A 7,114-nucleotide genomic window follows, 5' to 3' on the forward strand; every position below is an offset into this window, starting at 1 on the left:
TTCTCAGGGTGGGAAGCCAGGAGCGCCGCGGGGCGTGCGGACAGGGGGCGGCCCTGCGAGCCGCCGCCCCGCTTCTGGGCTCCGCTCTCCGACTGCGAACCAAGCCCTGCTGCCCACGGCCGGTAAGTGCAGCGCGCGGGGCTCTGGAGGGCCCGCGGGGCGGGAGCGCGCGAAAAGGAGGGGGTCTCCGCCAGGCTCATGGGTCGCGGGGAGGAGGCGCCCCCTCTTCTGCTTGGTCCTCGGAGCTGGACTGTGTAAGGCGCCAGCGGACAGGAGCAGGCCGACTTTGGATAAGGAGTGGGGCACGAATCCTCGGGATATTCAGGATGGATGGGTGTAAGCACTAGTCTACAGGGTCCCCAGCATTTGTGTCCGTAATTGTGCTCCTGATTTCTGCACGAAGGTCTTGGAAGAGAGCTCTGGGGCCCTCAGTGCCTTGTACTGTCCAGCGTGTTAAGTGCATGTCTGTCTCTCTTCAAAATGTTATTCTCTTTGTCCACCCTGAATGCTAGTCACAGGCTCTTATGCCTAAACCCGAGGTTACAGGTCCAGAGTAATCCTAGCTAAAATTGTACAGCCCTTGGCTCTGTTCCCCATGCAAAACAAGGTTTACTAAATGCTGGCAGCTGGTGCGTCTCATACATGCACTGGATTGTTCTCAGTGGGTCTGTCTGCCTGTGGAGGGCTGTCCACAAGTCCCATGGGCACAGCTGTGCATTTTGGAGAACATGGTTCTGTAGGCCCTGTCACCTGTGTTCACCTGCCAATTCCTACTCGTGCAGTTGGCTAGGCTAGCTTGGTATGGAAAGAAGGAAAGTGTGGAAGGTTCTAGTATGTATTGTTTTCACCAGTGATAGGAACAGTGTTCATATGCGTGAATTGGCTGGAAAATATGAAAAAGAGGAAGGCTCATTTGGATTGGGCAGGAGAGCAACTCAACTTGGGTCTCAGTGGCTCAGTGTGCAGGAATAAGTACCACAGAGGTCTCTAGGACATTGGCATACATTGTGAGGCAGGGGTGGTGTGGAGAGAAAAGACAGCTTCTGGAAAACTCCTAAATATACTCTAGGACAGAGGGTGGCGGTGGAAGGGTGGAGAAGAGAATGAGGCCAGAGTGAATGATCTGTGTTTAATTTGTGGGCAGCTGGATTATAGTGGAAAGAATCTGCAGTTAGAGTCGGGAGACCTGGATTTGAATCAAAATTTAGTGGTTGTTACTATGTCAGTAACAGTGTTCCCTGCACATGTCACTCTGGGGTTCAGTTGTCTCATGTGCAGAGCTGTCCCTACCTATCTCATGATGTAGCTGGAGGTTCAAATTAGCTAATGACTGGAAAGTACTTGGACAGAGGTAAGGCTCTGAGGGTGAAGGCAAATGCTGGGCCCACAGGTGCCAAGCAGGAGGTGTGGCGAACACTTGGGGTCCTGGAGCTGTTTGGTTTGTGGGTCATACAGGGAACTATTTGCATACTGCTCCTTGTGATATTCAACATAATAGGAGTATTTGCCTAGAGCACTTTGGACTTTGGGTATGTGAGATGCACACAGGTCTTGGTAGTGTACATAGTTTTTGTGTGAATGCCTTCTGCAGCACAAGGGGAAAACTAGCTTGGCTGGCTTTTAAGTCCTAGCCCTAGAGCGGCTTGACTTCCAGAGAGCCTTCCTCCAAGTGAGCCAGGAGGCTTTATACTTATCATCTTGCTTTTATCCTCTTGCCAACAATGGAAGCAGTAAGGAACACTTTCTACCATTTGCAGCCAGGAAGATAAGAGAGGAGGAAGAAGCTTTCCCAACTGAGGTCATGGGTCAGGGATGTCAACTGCAAGGTGCTGTCTTCTGGGTTACAGAGCCCCAAAGCTGTACCAAGCTGAGGAGGGCTGGGAGGCTGTCAAAAGTCATTACAGATAGCCCTAAACACCAGGAAGTGTTTGGTGGTTTGTCAGTCCTTGCGTGTCACCTGTCATGAGATATCTTTGAATGTAGTAGCTCTTTGGTAAACATTGTGAAAGGAAAGAGCCGTGGCCAGGGAGCCTGGAAACCCAGGGTCAAGTTCCAGCTCAGCTTCCTACCCTCCATGTGACCTGGGAAAGTCACTTCACCTCTTTGTGTTTATTTTTTCACTGTTCAAAATCAAGGCATCTTTCCAGATTGTCCTCCTGATCCCAGCTCATGTTTCACTTCCTCAGAGAGGCCTTTCTTGATCTCTAATCTAAAGTAGCCACCTCCTGGTCACAATCAAAGTGCCCTGATTTAACTCCTCCATAGCACTTACTACCATCTGAATTTTCTGCTATGTCAGGCCACACTGTGAGCTTCAGAAGAGCAGAGCATCCCTCGTCCTGTTACTAGCTGGCCCACCAGCACCTGGAACACAGTAGGTGCCCAAGAAAGGTTGTGTTAGTGAGTGGTGAATAACTTAATATGGGTAGAACGGCTGCATGTGTTTCAAATTGTGCTTCTAGGAGCCTTTGAGAGAGGAGCAAGCCCCATAGGCGGGGCCTGGTTCCCTCACACCAACAGCTCAGAGTTAAATCAAGTTACGGATTGGCTTCCAGGTATAATTTCTTTTGAAGAAAGTGCACTCTCACTAAAATAAAACTGGAAAACCATTGTATCAGAAGACTCATAAGGGCCTCTTCAATTGCAAGAGGAAATAATAGTACCGCAGCTAGAAGCAATGCACACCCACCCTCAAGGAGGACCCAAGGCTGTGATGTAGACTTTGGAAGTGGTTATCCCACAGATCATGTCTGCTTGGCCATGGAATTCATCATATGGGTGTTTTTCTGCAACTGGTTTAATTTCCTGGATTTTTGGTCAAAGTTAATATGAAAATGATTTTGCGTGCAATACAACAACAAGGGGTATATGGGAACTCTGAAGCTTGCGTGAGATGAGCACTAGACAGGAAGACACATTGAATATCTACAAAGTGGCTGTGCCACACGCTGATAGATGAAAGCTGCCTATTTAGGGTGACTGTGTCTGTCATCATCCTCCTTTGGGTATGTTCCTAGGCAAGCTGCCCAGACTTGCCTCTTGCCCAGGAGATGTCCACTCAGCGTCGTTTTTCTTGAGTAGTTGGCAATGGAGAGGAGCCCTTCTCTCTAAGTGATTCTTGAGCCTAGAGGACAGCGATATAGTGGCTCACCCTGACCCATATTTACAGCAGCTACGTCAGCTTCATGTAAAACATCTCTCATGTTGTCTCTTCCTATAAATACATTTGCAAACGGCAGTATGACTCCTGTGTCCAGCATTGTGCCTGGGGTTGGGGCACAGAATATATGTTTACCACCACTTTTACTAAATAAATCCCATGGGAGTTAGTGTATTCCATTTATACTATAATATAGTTATAGTATGTACTATTTATATATAATATTCTATATTACTAGTATACCTACGGATGGAGAAGGAGGTTTGGCTGTTTTGTTGGATTGTTTAGGTGATTGGTTGAGGAGAAAGAAGAGAAAAAAGAAGGGAGTACAAATCAGAATTCCCGTTAATTCCTTTGGACTACTGACTTTGCTTCTTGTACCTGTTCCTGCTCTGGCTCTCTTGTGAGTTCCTGGGCTCTTAACGTATGTACTTATAAGACAGCACACCATAGAGCAGACAGAGTTGGGAGGGGATCAGTATTCACAGATTCACCGTGTGCCTGCTAGGAGCCATGACTCTTCAGGCCTGAGAAATACAGAGACCTGACTTCTGAGGATGTAGCTGTTGGGGAGATTAAAGTCACTCCCAGGAAGAGATAGGAAAACAGCTGAGTGCAAACTGCGTGGCACTCACGTCAGCCACAGCTGGAGCGCAGAGAAGGCAAGGAAAACGCGTGCCGGCCAAGGGCAGAGAACCCAGCTCTGGGTCAGACAGTCCAGCCTGAAATTCGGGCTCTGCCCCTTCCTCCCCATGTGACCCTGCATGTGTTGCATGACCTCACTAAGCTTCAGTTTCCTCATCCTGTAAACTGAGGAAATGGTCCATAACTCCTAGCCTGGTGTACGGATGCCTGAGTTAAGCCTGGAAAGCTCAACTAAGTAGAGGGGCACGGAACGCCCAAGTGTCTGATGATAACAGCGAATAGTTTGGAAAAGGGCTCATGGTGAGAAGGGGCCTGGTGGGGTGGTGACTGCTGTACAATTGTGTCTAAGCACAGATCGCCCCTGTCAGTAGTCAAGGGGTACATGGCCTCCTGCTGGTTATGCCCCAGGCCAGCCAAGCACTCCTTTCCTCCTCTGGGTGCCTTTCTAACACAAGCTATAGGGAGGAATGCAGCTGCTTTTGAACAACTTTTCCCTCTGTTTTCACTGCCCCCTGTATAGGCATATGCTCTTTCTTAAAGGCTTAAGGAGCTTTACTGTAAAATATCAAGAATTCAAGAGTTGAGGATGTTACAGAGGCTCAGGAAATGTTAAGGGAAATTGCTCTGAATGTTCCTTGGCCTGTTCCAAAGTAGTTCCCGTACCCTCTTTGATGGTAGAGTGGGCGACCTGCAGTGGTTCTCACCCTCGTCTGGACTTATGGATGCTGCTGCTTCTCTTCCTCCCCCGTCTTCCTCCCCTTCCTGCCCCCACCACTTCCCTTCCTCTCTAGCCTCCTCCTTCTCCTAACACGGATCTCATGTTTTGAAAGATTTTTGTTAGCCAAACTTTAATACAAATGAAAATTTGCTTCTACATTTGAAAAGATTAATCAAAGACCATATAAAGACCATATAACTGATTTCACTCACTGTTCACTTTCTGCTTTATAACATTTACATTTTTTAAATGAAATCCTGTGCTCACAGGGCATCATGAACACTAGATCATATGAGGCAGCAAGGAACAGGGGACACACACATTATTCATCTCTCCTCTGCTCACATTTCATGCTCACCAAGATGCCATCAGCAGAGCATTGAACCACACAGGGCCCTTCTCAGCATGGGGCCCTGTGCAACTACATAGGATGCTTACCCTTGAAGCCAGCAAGGGTTCAGCACTCGGCCTCCTATTTTAGTCACATTTTTGGATGGTGGCCCAGTTAGGGCAGAACAACAAATCCTTTAAACAGGTGAGCCATTCAAGTGCCCTCAGATTCCAGTTAGTCATGTATCCTTGGAAGATGGTGGAGGCTTCCATTTCCTTATCCTGGTCTCTACCCTTCTGCTACAAATCATTTACATTTGTTAAAAGACAGCTTAGATCATTTACTAACAGGTTCTAATTGTTTTTAAAGGCTCAGAAGAAAACAAAGGACAGGAGTAGAGGTGAGTACTATCCATTTTGTCTGAGGTTTGGAACTGATTGAAAAGCAAAAAGCTTCCAGGAGTTCTTAGGCCTGTTCAAAAGTATTCCCAGCTTCTCTGGCCCTGATCCTTTTTATACTGAAGCCCAGCAGATACCTTGGGATGGGGAAGGAGTGACTTAGTTACCTAGGGAGGGAGTGCTCTTTGGGTTGGAGAGAAGAGAGGCCAGAGAAGGGGCTGTGTGACTCCATATTTTAGGGTGCTTTTTGTATACCTAGAGGCTTAAGGAAGCCAGCCTTCTCAGAAGAAATAAACTCTCTCTTTGGGGAAAGAGGGTGAGACAGGAAGTTAGGACTAGAAGCACCAGGAGAGAATAAAATACACAGAAGGCAGTTAACACTTTCTGATAGCACTGAGCAGATAGATGGCTAAGGACTTTTAACTCCTAAAGTTCCAAGCAAATATTAAGAAACAAGTATAGTAAGTCTTTGTTTATAGCTTGCAAGACTTTAGAGGTGAAACAACTCATTAACAAAAACAATTTTACCTTAGGCTAATTATTATAAATAAGAGTTAAGTTCCTGTGGCATCTTGACTTTTTATATTATTTTTTTTCCTTTATTTAACTTTTTTTTTTTTTCTCCTTCCCCTCTGGTAACCATCAGTCCATTGTCCATGTCCATGAGTCTCTGTCTGTCCTGTTCATTTGTTGCTTTTAGGCTTATATCCCACATGTAAGCGATATCATGTGATTTTCAACCTTTTCTGTCTGACTTATTTCGCTTAGTATGATCATTTCAAGGTCCATCCATGTTGTCACAAATGGCAGTATTTCATCTCTTCTTATAGCTGAGTAATATTCCATTGTGTATATGTACCACAGCTTCTTTAGCCAATCATCTATTGTAGGACACTTTGGTTGCTTCCATGTCCTGACCACTGTAAATGATGCTGCTATGAACATCAGTGTGCATTTAAATATCTTTAGGGATATGAGTTTTCAAGTCTTTGGGGTAAATACCCAGTAGAGGGATTGCTGGATCATATGGTAGATCAATTCTTAGTTTTTTGAGGAACTTCCATACTGTTTCCATAGTGGCTGTACCAGCAGTGTATGAGGGTTCCTTTTTCTCTGCATCCTCTCCAACATTTGTTATTTGTCCTGTTGATTATAGCTATTCTAACAGGTATGAGATGGTATCCCATTGTGGTTTTGATTTGCATTTCACTAGTAGCTAGCAATGTTGAGCATCTTTTCATATATTTGTTGGCCTCTAGGGAGAAGTGTCTGTTCACATCTTGTGCCCATTTTTTGATTGGATGGTTTGGTTTTTTTGTTGTTATTAAGTCGTATGAGTTCTTTGTATATTTTGGATATTAGGCCCTTATCGGAAGCGTTGCTTGCAAATACATTTTCCCATTTGGATGGTTGTCTCTTTACCTTGTTGATGATTTCTTTTGCTGAGCAGAAGCTTTTTAGTTTGAAGTAGTCCCATTCGTTTATTTTTGCTTTTATTTCCCTTGACTTTGAACTCATATTCATAAAATCCTCTTTAAATCCAAGGTCCTTCAGTTTAGTTCCTATGTTTTCTTCTATGCATTTTACTGTTTCAGGCCTTATATTCAGGTCCTTAATCCATTTTGAGTTAATTTTGGTGTGTGGTGGGAAACTAGACAACAATTTAGTTTCATTCTTTTGCAGGTGGCCTTTCAGTTTTTCCAGTACCATTTATTGAAGAGGTTTTCCTTTCTCCACTGTATGTTTTGACTTTTTTGTTGAAATTATCTGCCCATATAAATAAGGGTTTACTTCTGGACTTTCGATTCTGTTCAACTGGTCTATGTATCTGTTTTGCTGCCATACCATGTTGTTTTGATTCC

General features: G+C 45.2%; 1 protein-coding gene across 1 annotated transcript in view; it reads left to right on the plus strand.

Moving 5' to 3' along the window:
• Window positions 1-8: 8 nt before the first annotated feature.
• Window positions 9-7,114, plus strand: part of TSPAN11 (tetraspanin 11) — an 80,940-nt gene continuing 73,834 nt past the window's right edge. Inside the window, exon 1 of the mRNA XM_006923852.3 lies at window positions 9-122. The gene's annotated coding sequence lies outside the window, so the exon portion shown is untranslated. The remainder of the gene's footprint in view (window positions 123-7,114) is intronic.

Source organism: Pteropus alecto, unplaced genomic scaffold, assembly GCF_000325575.1.
Source record: "Pteropus alecto unplaced genomic scaffold, ASM32557v1 scaffold76, whole genome shotgun sequence".
In the NCBI taxonomy this organism is placed as follows: Eukaryota; Metazoa; Chordata; class Mammalia; order Chiroptera; family Pteropodidae; genus Pteropus; species Pteropus alecto.